The sequence below is a fragment of the Lupinus angustifolius genome, chromosome LG01, assembly GCF_001865875.1.
Source record: "Lupinus angustifolius cultivar Tanjil chromosome LG01, LupAngTanjil_v1.0, whole genome shotgun sequence".
Taxonomy (NCBI): domain Eukaryota; kingdom Viridiplantae; phylum Streptophyta; class Magnoliopsida; order Fabales; family Fabaceae; genus Lupinus; species Lupinus angustifolius.
Genome location: NC_032009.1, coordinates 24,764,463 through 24,779,303, shown reverse-complemented (window position 1 = coordinate 24,779,303; position 14,841 = coordinate 24,764,463). Strand labels below are relative to the sequence as shown.

General features: G+C 35.1%; 1 protein-coding gene across 2 annotated transcripts in view; it reads right to left on the bottom strand.

Moving 5' to 3' along the window:
- The window catches only part of LOC109358033 (SUMO-activating enzyme subunit 1A-like), a 19,186-nt gene extending 6,128 nt beyond the window's left edge, over positions 1-13,058 (bottom strand). Inside the window, exons 1-2 of one of the 2 annotated variants that reach the window (XM_019602110.1) lie at positions 13,052-13,058; positions 8,039-8,040 (exon numbers count right to left, since the gene is read on the bottom strand). The gene's annotated coding sequence lies outside the window, so the exon portion shown is untranslated. Of the gene's footprint in view, positions 1-4,633; positions 4,639-5,531; positions 5,545-8,038; positions 8,041-13,051 lie in introns of those variants that run through there. The other variant, XM_019602102.1, reaches the window with a different exon arrangement.

Below are 14,841 nucleotides of genomic sequence, written 5' to 3'. Positions count from 1 at the left end.
GAGATGGATGAGAAGAGATAAAAAGAAATATTATATATAAATAATGGTGTAAGACAAAAAGTTATAAGAATTAAAGCTCAATATACTACTATTACTATTAGAGATAAAAGTCATTATTTTCATCCAATTGTTGTTACTAATGACTTTTATTATAGTAGATTCTTCTATATATATATATTTATTGATATCCAATGATATAGAGAACAATATCATATTGGTCATCAAACCAGTTAGGGCTGATATACTAGTATATCAGTTTAATTGGTGGTTCACTAATTAATCAATATACCGGTGAAATTACATATAAAAATATAATATATTATTATTAATATTGAAAAATCAATATTTTTTCATTTTTATTAAAAAATTAATTTTAAATAAAAACCGGCCAGTATGACCGGTACGGTTCAATTGAAAACCGACCGATATGACCAGTTTTGACCAATTTTAATTAGTATAATTATATGATTGATATAATTATTATATCATACCAATATTGAGACTGATTTACCGATTGAACCGGCCAACACTAACCGATTTTTATAACACTGGCTTGAATAGTCCCTAAGATAAAACAATCTGCTTCTTACTGATAGATATTTCTGTGCACGTCAAAAATCGTTGAATTACACTCTCATTTTAATATTATTACGCTCTGTATTGAGAGTTGTTCCAAATTCTTTTTATTCATGTTCTGTACGGAGTTAGACCCATTTTCATTATTAGAAAAAAGTGTTGTAGAAAAAGCAATAAAAACATATGTAATGAACAACAATGTAGATAAATATACTTGAATTTTTTCCTGAAAGATAAAGTGTAAAAAACAATGTTTGAAGAAATGTGTTAAGAATTATATAAAAGGTTTATATTTATGTTTATTTCTTTATTCCATTTAATTATAGGGCAAAAAATAGCATATATGAGATGATATATATACAAAACATTAAAACCAACTTAATATGTTTTTTCATATGTGTCGGTAGATGGTAGACAGCAGATTCACAAAGTTTTGAGGATTTTAAGTGATATAGTGGAGCAATAAGCATAAATGAGATATAGATTACTATCCTAAACGATTCCTTAGGATAGTAAACCAATTAAATTATTATATTTTATAACTTTTTATTTTTAATTTTTTTATTCACGTATTAATATGTAATTGGTTTGAGATAGAATGAAACACTATTAAAAACAGGTAATCATCATCCACATAAATGACATATATGTATTTACATAAATAATAAGCCACAAATTGGCAAAGGAAAAAGATGATAAAATTTTAGTTACAGACTTACCGGCATAAATAACATGGAGTTTACACATTAGTATAAAACATTTTCTTATACAAGAAGATAGGTTATATTCTTAAAAACAGTTATTTACTGCCAATCATGCTGAGTTTTAATGGTTACACTTTTGGGAAAAGTATGTGATATAATATGAGTCATTTTTAATTACAAAATATAGGTATAATTTTTAAATAGTTTGTGAATGATTTTTTTATATTAGGAAAACTATGTATAGTTTTTAAATATGTATGATATTCTTATTTTATGAAAAAACAACCTATGTAGCTCCTATTACATAATAAACTAATTGGAAATTCTGTAATTTAAAGTTTAAAAAATAATGGTTCAAAACTTAAATGTTACAACATCTCGAATGTGAGTACAAAGATTTCTGTGCAACTATTTTATATGGAACTTAATAAAGATGGTATTACTTAAGAGTTGTATGATTTGAGAGAAAAAATTACACCAAAATGCAGGTAAGAGATGCATAAGCAAACAATAATTGTATAATCAAAGAAGGAGTGCATAAGTAAAATAGGTATTATACATTGACTTTAATTTAAAGTTTAGGTAATGATCTTACAATAAAATTCAAAATAATTAAATTTAATGAACTTCTTAATGGTTAAAGTGATGAGTTGCTGAGTTGGATAATGTAAAAAGTAATAAAATGACATAAGATTACACAGCACGTCAAGTGCATATGGTACTTAAGTGGGATGAGAATATAATCTCAACATGTGAGTACCTCTTTGAATTCTAACCCAATTTGAGGGGCAAAAGTTAATTTGAGTAAATTTGATTTCGAGTTTATTTGTTAATCTAGTTCAATTTCGAATTTACTGTTATCAGTGAACCCACCCGAACCTCAATTATATATATTAATAGTTAGTATTTATATATAAATTATAAAGGTTTTAAGAAAATACTCTTAATATATACAAGAGATCATGATTGATCTCTCCTTGTGGTATGTTTTTATATATACAAGTTCATGTTAGAGGCTAAAGCAAATTCATGTTTGGTGTTGGGTTTATTCAAGTGTGGAGTCCATATTGGATATGCAAGGAAGAGTGAAAGAGATTATAAGTAGGAAAGACTCATATAATTAATGTCTTAAAATTTTGGCTCAAGATATAATGTCTCACTTGTGACTCTTCACTCTTCTCATACCCATGTGACCCTTCAACCCAAGATATTCGAGTTCTAGGTTGGAGAAAATAAAACTCGACCCCTACTGGCACTTTCCATGCGAATAATACTGATGCTCCTATCCCCCAGGCCAACTCCCGAAGCATGTGTAGCAGTTTAGAGAGTGAGAAAGTGGGAATATTGAGGGGGCTGTGGGTGTGGAAGAAAACACGTGGCTAATAATTGAGAGTGACAGTGCAAAGAGAAATAAAGAAGGAAGGTGTTTGGGACTGACAAATAGTTACGACCTTTGGTCCTAGTACTCTCCTGCGAGTGCCAATTTCAGACACAGCTGCCACACTTATTGCCTTTACAAGCCATTCTTACCCATCCCCTCTACGTACCAACACTATATTAACCCCTCCCAACTCTTTCGTATTACCGACGCACCCTCGACCCCCACAACGTTACAACTATAATTGAACATTTTTTTAATAAAATGGAAGGGAACAACATTTGGTGAGTGAGACAAATACGTAAATCGAAATGAGTTAGTTCCTTATTTAAAAGGTGAAAGAATATCATTGATAATCATATTACCAAAAAAAACACAACCAATATTCACAATTTAGGCCGCTCTGCTCGTGCCCGTGTAATATCTATCTAAATTAGGATGTATATGAAGATGCTTATTCATGAAAATGTGATAACAAAATATTGATCTGACCATCCTAAATATGGTAGAGCAGCCGGCCATCTATTATAAAATTAAAAAAATTAAACTAAAAACAATTAAAATAATAATCTTATGTCACTTTCAAAATTTTAAAATTACATATAGCAATGTACTAATGAGGACCATCACTCCTTCACTAAATCAAATCCCTTGATATAAGGAATCAACTATGACATTTAAATCACATGAGCAATCTTAGCACTCATGATCACTAATCCACAGGAAATCTACATCATAGAATTAATGATTGATTCCATCATTATTTGAGGATCACTATATATACATGTTGTACACACTATGATTATATGCAAAAATCATTTCATTCATGGTATCAAGAGTTGCCCAAGTATAACTGCAATTTTTTTTTTCTCGATCCAACCTTGCTGTCTTCATCATAGCAGCATGAATTCTTCCACCTCTGAAACTGAGGCCACCCCAAACAACACTCCTTCCAGCAACATTGATAAACTTGTTGTTCTCAATGTTGGCTCACAACTTTATATTAAACTTGATGGAGAGAATTATCCAGCTTGGCGTCTGCAATTCATATATCTTCTAACATGATATGATCTCTTAGGATACATCAATGACAGCATCATCTGTCCACCCAAACACTTGGATGCAAACTCATCCCTCATCAATCCAACATAAACACACTGGATTCGTCAGGATCAACTCATCCTGCATGAAATTATCTCCTATGTGGCTGCAACTATTGTCACTCACCTTGGCACGGTCCAATCTTCCTTACAAGCATGGGAGACCTTGAAAACCATGTATGCTAGCAGATCTAGAGTGCGCATCATGGCCCTCAAGCAAAAGATCACCACTTTCACCAAAGGCACACAACCTATAACTGTCTATTTTCAAGGGGTCAAGGTCATTGTTGATGAACTAGCCATCATTGGCAACCATCTAGATAGCACAAATCTAGTTATTCACACACTCAATGGTCTGAGTACAGACTACAAAGAAATTTCTGCAGCAGAGAGACTCCAATCACCTATGCTGAACTACATGAGAAGTTAATGGATTTTGAAACAATTCTATCCCGTGACAACCATCAACAATCCACTCCTCTGATCCCTACAACACATACAGCTACAAGATTCAGAGGGCAACAAAGGTACAAACCTACACACAATGCTCCCACACCCTCAACATTACATAACTCTGTCTAGCAAGTAGTCTGCCAATTATGTGAAAGACTAGGCCACAGTGCAAAGAAATGTTACAAAATATATGGTTATCCTAAGAGGCATGGGACAAGGCCCTCAGTTCACATGGTCACTCATACCTCACCAATGCAGAACTCTAGTTGGATCATGGACACTGGAGCATCTCACCATATCACTCAAGACCTACAACAACTAACATTGGCAAACACATACCCAGGCTCAGATCAAGTACTTGTTGCAGATGGCTCAGGTTTGCAAATAACTCACATTGGACACACTAAAATACCAACCAACACTAAATCTTTGTCTCTTAAACAAGTCTTGTGTGTCCCTAATATAATCATTAATCTTGTATCTGTTTCTAAACTATGTCAAATTAACCAATGCTCTGTTGAATTCTTCTCTGATTGCTTCATTGGTAAGGACCTGACTTCGGGCCAAACACTACTACAAGGACCTCTTAAATAGGACCTCTACCACCTACCTTCCAACAACAACACAACTCCTTCACCTCATGCTCACCTTACTAGTCTTCAATCTACTTCAACATGGCATCACAAACTTGGTCATCCTTCAATCAAAATAATCAAGCATCTGGCAAATCACAGCTCTATTCCTCTAAGACCTCCTGCTACCTATGATTGCATATCTTGCCATTGTGCCAAGAGTCACAAGCTCCCATTCTCTAGTAATCATCTTCAGAGCACTAAACCACTGGAACTCCTCTACTCAGATGTATGGGGTCATGCTCCTATCAAATCAGCAGATGGATCACTTTATTACTTAATTTTAGTTGATCATTTCTCTAAATATATTTGGTTATATCCAATGAAAAATAAGTCAGATGTATTTTCCATCTTTGTTCAGTTTAAAAGTCTTGTTGAAAAGTATTTTAACTTACCAATTGTGACAGTGTTCTCTGATAATGGTGGTGAATTCATCAAATTGAAACACTTCCTGGCTTCCCAAGGCATTACTCATCTCACTAGCCCACCTCACACACCAGAGGTAAATGGCACGGCCGAGAGAAGACATAGACACATAGTAGAAACAGGTAGAGCTCTGTTACATCATGCCAACCTACCAGCTACATTCTGGTCCTATGCATTCCTCACAACAACATATATGATCAATAGAATGCCCACTGCCAAGCTCAACATGAAGACCCCTTCACAATAATGTTCAACAAACCACCTGAGTACACTAAGCTTCATTCCTTTGGTTGCTTATGTTTCCCATGGTTGAGACCATACACACAAAATAAACTTCAACACAGATCCTTACCCTGCATTTTCCTGGGCTACTCACAAAGTCAATATGCATTGCCTAGAACCTATTTCCAACAGATTTTACACATGAAGGCATGTCCAATTCATTGAAAACTCCTTTCCCTATGCCTCCTTAATCCAACAACCAAACCCAAATCCTCCTGCCCCTGCAACTGAGACCACACTTCCCTCCATCATTCCTCTCAACCACACCACATATTATAACACCCTTACCCTTCCCCAATCCACCCTACCTCATACCACATCATCAAACCACTCTCCAGAACTCCATCACCAACCCACCCCACAACAGTCACCCTATGATCACCAGATCCAAAAACAACATCTTCAAGCCAAAACACATACTTACTGCCATAAAACATGCCCTGCCAGAAAACCTTGAACCCTCCACCATAACTCAAGCTCTCAAGATCCCTCATTGGAGACAAGCCTGCTCAGCAGAATTTGATGCTCTCATGACCAATGGTACATGGAACCTAGTACCTAGGAAGAAGCTCAGAACCTAGTAGGCTGCAAGTGGCTATCCGAATCAAAAGAAATCCAGATGGTACAATTGCAAGATACAAGGTCAGACTAGTTGCAAAAGGCTTCACGCAAACACCCAACATTGACTTCAAAGAAACCTTTTCACCAGTGGTTAAACCCCAAACTATTAAGGTTGTTCTCACTCTTGTGCTTCACTACAAATGGCCTATGCATCAACTAGATATACACAATGCATTCCTACAAGGCACTCTAACAGAAAATGTTTACATGCACCAACCACCTGGTTTCGTGCACACTGAGTTCCATCATCATGTATGCAAACTCAGAAAAGCAATCTATGGCCTGAGGTAAGCACCTCGGGCTTGGCACGAGTGACTAAAGGCATTTGTTATTTCCTATGGATTTCACACCAGCCTTAGTGATAGCTCTTTGTTCATCTACAACACACATGGAATCCAAGCCTTCCTTCTGGTCTATGTTGATGACCTTCTATTAACAGGCAGTGACAACAACTTCCTCCACAACTTCATGGCCAAACTGTCACTCCAGTTCTCCCTCAAATACCTTGGATATCCTCACTACTTCCTCGGCATTGAGCTCATCTCAACCAAGCAAGGCCTTCTACTCACTCAACATGGCTACATCCGTGATCTCTTGGATAAATTCCACATGACAGGAGCTAAGACAACCTGCACACCTCTTGCCACATCCACAGCACTTACATTACAGGATGGCTTTGCCCCTGCTGATGCTCAAAACTTCAGATCAATTATTGGTGCATTACAATACCTCACACTCACGCGTCCAGATTTTTCCTTTGCCATCAACAAACTCTCTCAATTCATGCACAAACCAACTCAAACTCATCTTCAACAACTCAAACGTGTTCTAAGATATCTCAAACTTACACTCAACTATGGCTTAACACTCAAGAAACCGATGCAACTAACCCTTAATGCCTTCAGTGATACTGATTGGGGAGGAAATCTAGATGACAGAACTTCTACCTCTGCCTTTGTTATTTACTTTGGTGGAAATCCAGTCTCTTGGCTGTCAAAACGACAACGAACCGTGTATATTCTCAAATAGCTCAAACTTACACTCAACTATGGCTTAACACTCAAGAAACCGATGCAACTAACCCTTAATGCCTTCAGTGATACTGATTGGGGAGGAAATCTAGATGACAGAACTTCTACCTCTGCCTTTGTTATTTACTTTGGTGGAAATCCAGTCTCTTGGCTGTCAAAACGACAACGAACCGTGGCCAGATCCTCCACAGAAGCCGAATATAGATCCATTGCACACACCTCAGCTGAAATCATGTGGCTACTCAACCTCCTTGGAGAACTTGGCGTCAAAACTCACACTCCTAAGCTATTCTGTGACAATATTGGTGCAACATACTTATGCTCAAACCCAGTGTTCCATTCACGTATGAAACACATTGCCCTTGACTATCATTTTGTTCGTCAACTAGTTCAAATGGGAAAGCTAACCATCTCTCACATCTCAACCAATGATCAAAATACGGATATTCTTACAAAGCCACTACCCAAAGCCAAATTTGCTCCGCTTCGCGACAAGCTTGTTGTCACCAGTGGTGACCCAATCTCGCGGGGGTGTAATGAGAACCATCACTCCTCCACTAAATCAAATCCCTTGATATAAGGAATCAGTTATGACATTTAAACCACATGAGCAATCCTAGCACTCATGATCACTAATTCACAGGAAATCTACATCATAGAATTAATGATTGATTCCATTATTATTTGAGGATCACTATATATACATGTTGTACACACTATGATTATATGCAAAAATCATTTCCTTCATGTACTAGTTCAAACAATTTAACATTACTCGTCCTTCAAGTTCAATGGAAAATCAAAATATAACACTTAATAATTAAAATCATAATACTTCTGGACAACACACCCTGACCATATGGACATTGCCAAATTGCTAATAATATATACAACACTTACTCATTACTTATCCAAAATATGTATATTAAACATGAAAAATATACAAAAATCTTAAACTTCATGATTTTTATAAGCAGTTATCATCAACTATTTTTTCCTTTTTAAGTATTCTTAAACTTTATTTGTTTGATCAAACTAATGCTAAATTATTAGATAAAAATATCAATAGAAAATTGGTTCTTAAGAAATTAATCAGCTGTAATGATATTTTCAATAATCAATTTGTCAAGAAGCTTGTATGAACTATTTAATAATTTTATTTTTAGGTATTAAATTATCTCACAAACGAAATCATCAAAGATTATTCATCAATATATAGTAAAAAACATTTAATAATTATGAGGAATTAGGGATAGAAATTAGACTTACATAGAAGGAGTATTTATAAAATTACTAGTGATAAGGAGAGGAATTATTCGCAAATGTGGATGGACATAAAGAAACCCATAAAAACCAATGAGGATGATGTGGGTACTGGTACTATAGTATCCACCATGTCCCTTACGTAGTGCACACATTAATGTTGTATCATCATTATTATTATATGACGTAATAAAGTTTTTATGACCAACACAGCTAACTCCATATATCATGATTGTGTATGCCTAGCCACATTTTGAGGTATAAACTTATGAATAAGTGTTACCTTTTAATTGTATAGTCTTAAATTAGGCATACTGGGTTTATGTATGTAGAATGTCCACATACAACTGAAGCTTTTTCTAAGATATTGGTAGAATGCATGGTAGATTGGAATATTAATAAAACGTTGTTCACTCTAGATAACTATAACACTAACGACTCTTTTGTTAGTTTGATGTTTTGATTTTTCTTATCTTATGGCGATGATCAACCATTCACATTGTGCACGTTTTCTAAGTTAATAGATTAAGATGGTGAATATATTTATGGAGATGGCATATACAAGTTTGGAATGGTCCATTCTTCCGGATTCACACTTAAGAGAAAATACAATATTATAATATATGAAAATATCTTAAAATATATCATCTATATATTTATGTATCATCTATATATTTTCTCTATAATATAATTCAAAATACTCTAAGATATTTCATATATTCTAATACAAAGTTTTCGATAAGCAAATATCATATAAATGTGCCCATCACAAAATATACATAATCAATTGCAAAACTAGCTGGAATTCTACCCATCGCATGCTTGTAGTTGGCTTGTTGCATTGCATTACAAAAAAATCTTAAAAGATCTTTGGATTTGTTATATTTGATTTGTGAGTAATGGTGAGGACGAACATTAAAGTTACTACATATATAGGTATGAGAATTTATAAGTATTTTATTTAACATACATTGAAGATGAATACTTTAGTACCTACATAGACATTTCCTATTGTAATTGTTAGGGGCACTCATCTATCCATACATCATACAATAATGTTTTGATGATTCTCTTCCAACTGCCTTTCTTCGTGCACTCAAATTTATAGATCAATCATATAATCACACCCTTAATAAATCCAAATATCTTTCTCTTTAATGAACATAAATTAATATTCATAAGATCTTTAATTACTTTATTCATAAATAAAAAGGAATCATTATATTGTATGTTTGATTAATGAACAAAGGATAAAGTGGAGTACATGCACACATAATACATATTGAAGAAATGATGATTATTATCGCATCTAGTATTCCCACTCCTCAGTAATCACTAACCTATCAAAATCATAATAGCATGTATTAGTTATGGGGTGTGACAAATTGTGTGTAATATGAACGTATCACTTCATATGTCACTGTTTGTGATTAATTAAAAATATTTAATTATTAATTTTTAACTTCAATTTTTTTAATCAATCGTAAATAGTGACCTACCCTTAAAACCTGCAGTAACATATTCACGATTATAAAACTTGAACCAAATTTAATTGAATCAGATATTTGAGTCTTCAACCTCCGGTAGTTTATTTGATTCCCAAATAAAATTCAGATCTTTTATTTTTTAGAGTATCTTCTGACGTAATAGATGAGAGACTAATCTCACAAAGATGGTCAAATACATAAAGTAGGAAAGTAGGAAAGTAGGAATCTATTCTAGTAGGAATCTAATTGAGGGATCATGAATGTTAGCACGTGCTCAAAGGATCCAAATTTCTTTCAATTGAATGAACATAAATTGATATTCATAATGTCTGAATGTAATATCTATATGTATTATAAATGTAAAGATTTATATACAATTATTAAATTATTTACAATTTATTTAGATTTTTTTGTTAAGAATCAATAATAATTAAATATAAATTACGAATGATATAGTAACATTGTATAAAATTCATATATGATATTCATAAAAATTTAAGGGTCCAAATTTTCTTTAATTTTCTTAATTAAAGAAATAAAAAATATGTAAAACATATTCTTATCATTTTCCTAGAGAGTTCATTATTAAAGAGGAATTCATTTCATTAAAAAATACATTTGAGTCTTTAACCAATAATCTATTCATTTAATTCAGTAAAATTGATAATATACCTTGCTTTCTTAGAATATTATCCCAACCGGTAAAGGAGAGGTTAATATCATGGAAATGGGAGACAATTAAGCATGAATCTCTTCCAACTATATGTTTTTTTTTATACACATGAATTTAGGGATGGAACATATTATCTTTGTTGGATCAGACTGCGACCGGAGAGCCTCCAACTACCATAAAGTTCTATTGTTATTGTGATTGGGAAGAATGGAGAGTGTCTTGAACTAAAACCTTAAAACATTAGTTTTATAGGTCTTTCCCACTTATAAATCATTTCATTTTTCCTTTCATATCTAATGTGAGACTTGTTAGAATGGTTAGTTAGTTAGCTTCTATATTAGGAAAGTATTCAAAATGTAGTTTAGGGTTTAGTTGAATGCCTTGTTGCTATAAATAACTTTGTTAAACATTGATTCAATACATGGAGTGTAATTCATTGAACAATTCTTCTTTTCATCTCTAACAACCATACACTTAATTCATTCTCATTCTTCTTCCTTCTTGCAACACTCTTCTTCTCTGTTTTTCTTCTTCTCAGTGCAGTGTCACTCATTTTTTTCTCCAACAAAATTGGAATCAAGAGCTTTAGGTAGATCACTCATTTGTCTCCTCTTCACCTCTTCTCCCCATCATCTTCATCTCAATGGGACACACAAGTACAAGCTTCCCAGCAAGCCTACCAGTTCTTGATGGAAAGAACTGGATCAGATGGAACATCCAAATGAGAGTAATCATGGGATTTCAAGAAATTGCAGAGATTGTTGAGCTCGGTTATCCTCAACTAGAAGCAGACCCATCAGAGCAAGAACGAGTGACATACAGGGAGAACAAGAGGAAAAATTGCAAGGCTATGTGTCTCCTACATCAATGTGTTGATGAGCCACATTTTGAGAAGATTGCCTTAGCTCAAACATCACAAGAAGCATGGCTAATATTGGAAAAATGCAACAAGGGAGCAGAACAACTAAAAAAAGTTAGACTCCAAACCATGAGGAGACAGTATGAATTGATGCAGATGGAACTAAATGAGAAAATTGCCCAATTCTTCAACAGAGTAATCTGCCTCATAAACTAGATGAAAGCATGGCAGATCAAGCTGTTATAGAGAAAATTCTAAGAACTCTTACCCCCAACTTTGATAACATAATAGTTGCTATTGAAGAATCAAAGAGACTTGAAGACCTCAAATTAGAAGATCTTCAAGGGTCCCTCGAGGCTCATGAGCAGAGGCTCATTGAGAGGTCAACTGACAAAGTTAACCAAGCACTTCAAGCTCAAACCTTCAAGAAGGGGATATATCTTGGCAGAAGTAATGAAAGAAACCGAGGAAGGGGAAGAGACTTCAGGGGAAAGAATTTGGCAAATTCAGGAGCACAAGATCAAGAAAGAATTGATCTTGATCAAGCATCAGGTTACTCTAAGAGAGGAGGTGGTAGCAATTGGAGAGGAGGAAAGAAGGAAGTTGACAGAAGAAGAGTAAAATGCTTCAACTGCAGTAAGATGGGAAATTTCTCCTCTGAGTGTCAATCTCAACCAAGACACTCAGATGCTATCAATAGGCAACACCATGATGAAGCACACATAGTGAAGGAAGACAATGAGTATGCTGACGATGATTCACCAATCTTGTTGATGATGACTACAAGCCAAGGCAACAATAGTGAAGAAATTTGGTATGTAGATTCTGGATGTTCTAACCATATGACAGGACATAGAGAGTGGCTTGTCAACTTTGATTCCAACAAGAAGAGTAGAGTGAAGTTTGCTGACAATAGAATTATACAAGCAGAAGGAATTGGTGATGTTGTGATCAGAAAACAAGATGGCAAGAATGCTTTGATCTCTGAAGTACTCTTTGTACCAAATATGAGTCACAATCTGATTAGTCTTGGCCAACTATTGGAGAAAGGATTCACTGTGAGTATGCAAGATGGTGAGCTTGAGATATTTGACTCCACCAGAAAGAAAATCATTAAGGCTCCCCTGACTCAAAACAGAACATTCCAGGTAAATCTCAATGCCATGGAGTCTCAATGTCTTAATACCGAGACTTTGAGCGAAGATGTATGGTTATGGCACATGAGATTGGGTCATCTGAACTTCAAAGACATCAGCCTCATGAAAGCAAAGAACATGGTTCATGGCTTGCCCTCAATCTAGATACCAAATAGAATATGTGATAGTTGCCAGATCAGTAAGCAACCAAGGTCATCATTTGGCAAATTCACTGCCTCAAAAGCTAATAATCTCTTGCATATTGTCTACTCTGATGTATGTGGTCCCTTTGAGACTACCTCACTTGGTGGTAATAGATATTTTGTCACATTTGTAGATGATTTTAGTAGAAAAATCTGGTTGTACCTTATCAAGCAGAAAAGTGAGGTGTTTAGCATCTTCAAGACCTTCAAGTGTATGGCTGAAAAACAATCAGAGAGATCAATCAAAGTGTTGAGAACTGATGGAGGAGGTGAATTCACATCCAAGGAATTTGAAGTGTTCTGCACAGAGAATGGAGTCATGCATGAGGTAACTGCACCTTACACTCCCCAGCATAATGGTGTGGTTGAGAGGAGGAATAGAACCATCCTCAACATGGTTCGAAGTATGTTGAAGTCTAAGAACCTCACACATGGCCTATAGGGTGAAGCTGCAACAACAGCAGCACATGTCCTCAATCATTGCCCAACTAAGAAACTTGAGTCCAAGGTGCCTGAGGAAGTCTGGTATGGAAGGAAGCCCTTTGTCACTCATTTCAGGATCTTTGGCTCAACTTGCTATAACACATCCCTGATCAGAAAAGAGGGAAATTGGATGACAAAAGTGAGCTACTAATGTTTGTAGGTTACCACCCAACATGCTCCTACAAATTTTTCAATCCTAAAACCAACCAAGTTCTGTTCAGCAGGGATGTGCACTTCAATGAGGCAAACACCTGGGTTGAAAAACAAGCCAAAGCAGCATCAACAGTTCAAGTTCCACTGGAATGGAATCCTATTGATCTTATGCCTACTGAACTCATGAATCAGGGTGAAAGTCAAACACACTCAGAGACTGGAACAATTGCTAGTGATGCAAGCAGACCCTCTAGGATGAGAAACCTGCCAGCCAGACTAAGGGATTGTGAAATTTTACCTGATAATCTCCTCACAGAAGAAGGAGAACTTGTTCAGTACTTGGCTCTCTTTGCAGACACTGAGCCTATATCAATTGATGAGGAATTCAATAGCAAAGTATGGAGGAAATCTATGGATGAAGAACTTAAGTCAATTGTCAAGAATGAAACTCGGGAACTGGTTCATCTCCCTGAGAATCACAAACCAATCTTAGTGAGATGGGTTTTCAAGACTAAGCTCAACCCAGATGGCTCTGTTGGCAAACACAAAGCAAGGCTGGTAGCAAAAGGCTTTATGCAAAGGGAAGGTGTTGACTTTTCTGAGGTGTTTGCACATATAGCCAGAATTGAAACAACCAGACTCATAGTAGCATTGGCAACAAAGAACAATTGGGAGATGTGGCAGCTTGATGTAAAATCAGCTTTCTTAAATGGTTCACTTGATGAGAAAGTCTACATCAAACAACCTCCTGGATTCGTGATAAAAGGTAGTGAACACAAAGTCTACAGATTAAAGAAGGCTTTATATGGGTTGAGGCAACCTCCAAGAGCTTGGAACAGAAGAATTGATGCATTCTTCCTGAGAGCAGGGTTCAGAAAATGTGAGGTGGAGCATGGTGTCTATGTAAAATGCTCAAGCAATAATCATGTCCTCATCATCTGCTTGTATGTGGATGACTGAAAGTGCGCATGTCAAGAGGAGCACTTTGGAAAGCTTGCCCACTATGTGTTTTGATGAGGACAATTTGAGTTTCATAAGAGCTTGAAGATCATCAACAAATCAACGTGCTTAAGCCTCAAGATTGGTATTAGACTTAGACTAGTAATTAGTTTAGGTTGAGTCTAAGGCTTAGGTAAACTCAATACATGTCTCATATACATAATACATTAAATCATTTTATTTTGAGATATGACATTCATAATATGTTCATGCATAATATATATACATGTTATCTGTGCATCTTAGGCATAAACTTAGTGTTGAACATGTATAAGTTAAGTGCATAACGTATTTGAGTATTGCAATTTAAAAACATACATAGAAATATGTAGTTAATCAATTAAGGTAAGTTTTAATCGATTAACATAAGTTTTTGAAAAGC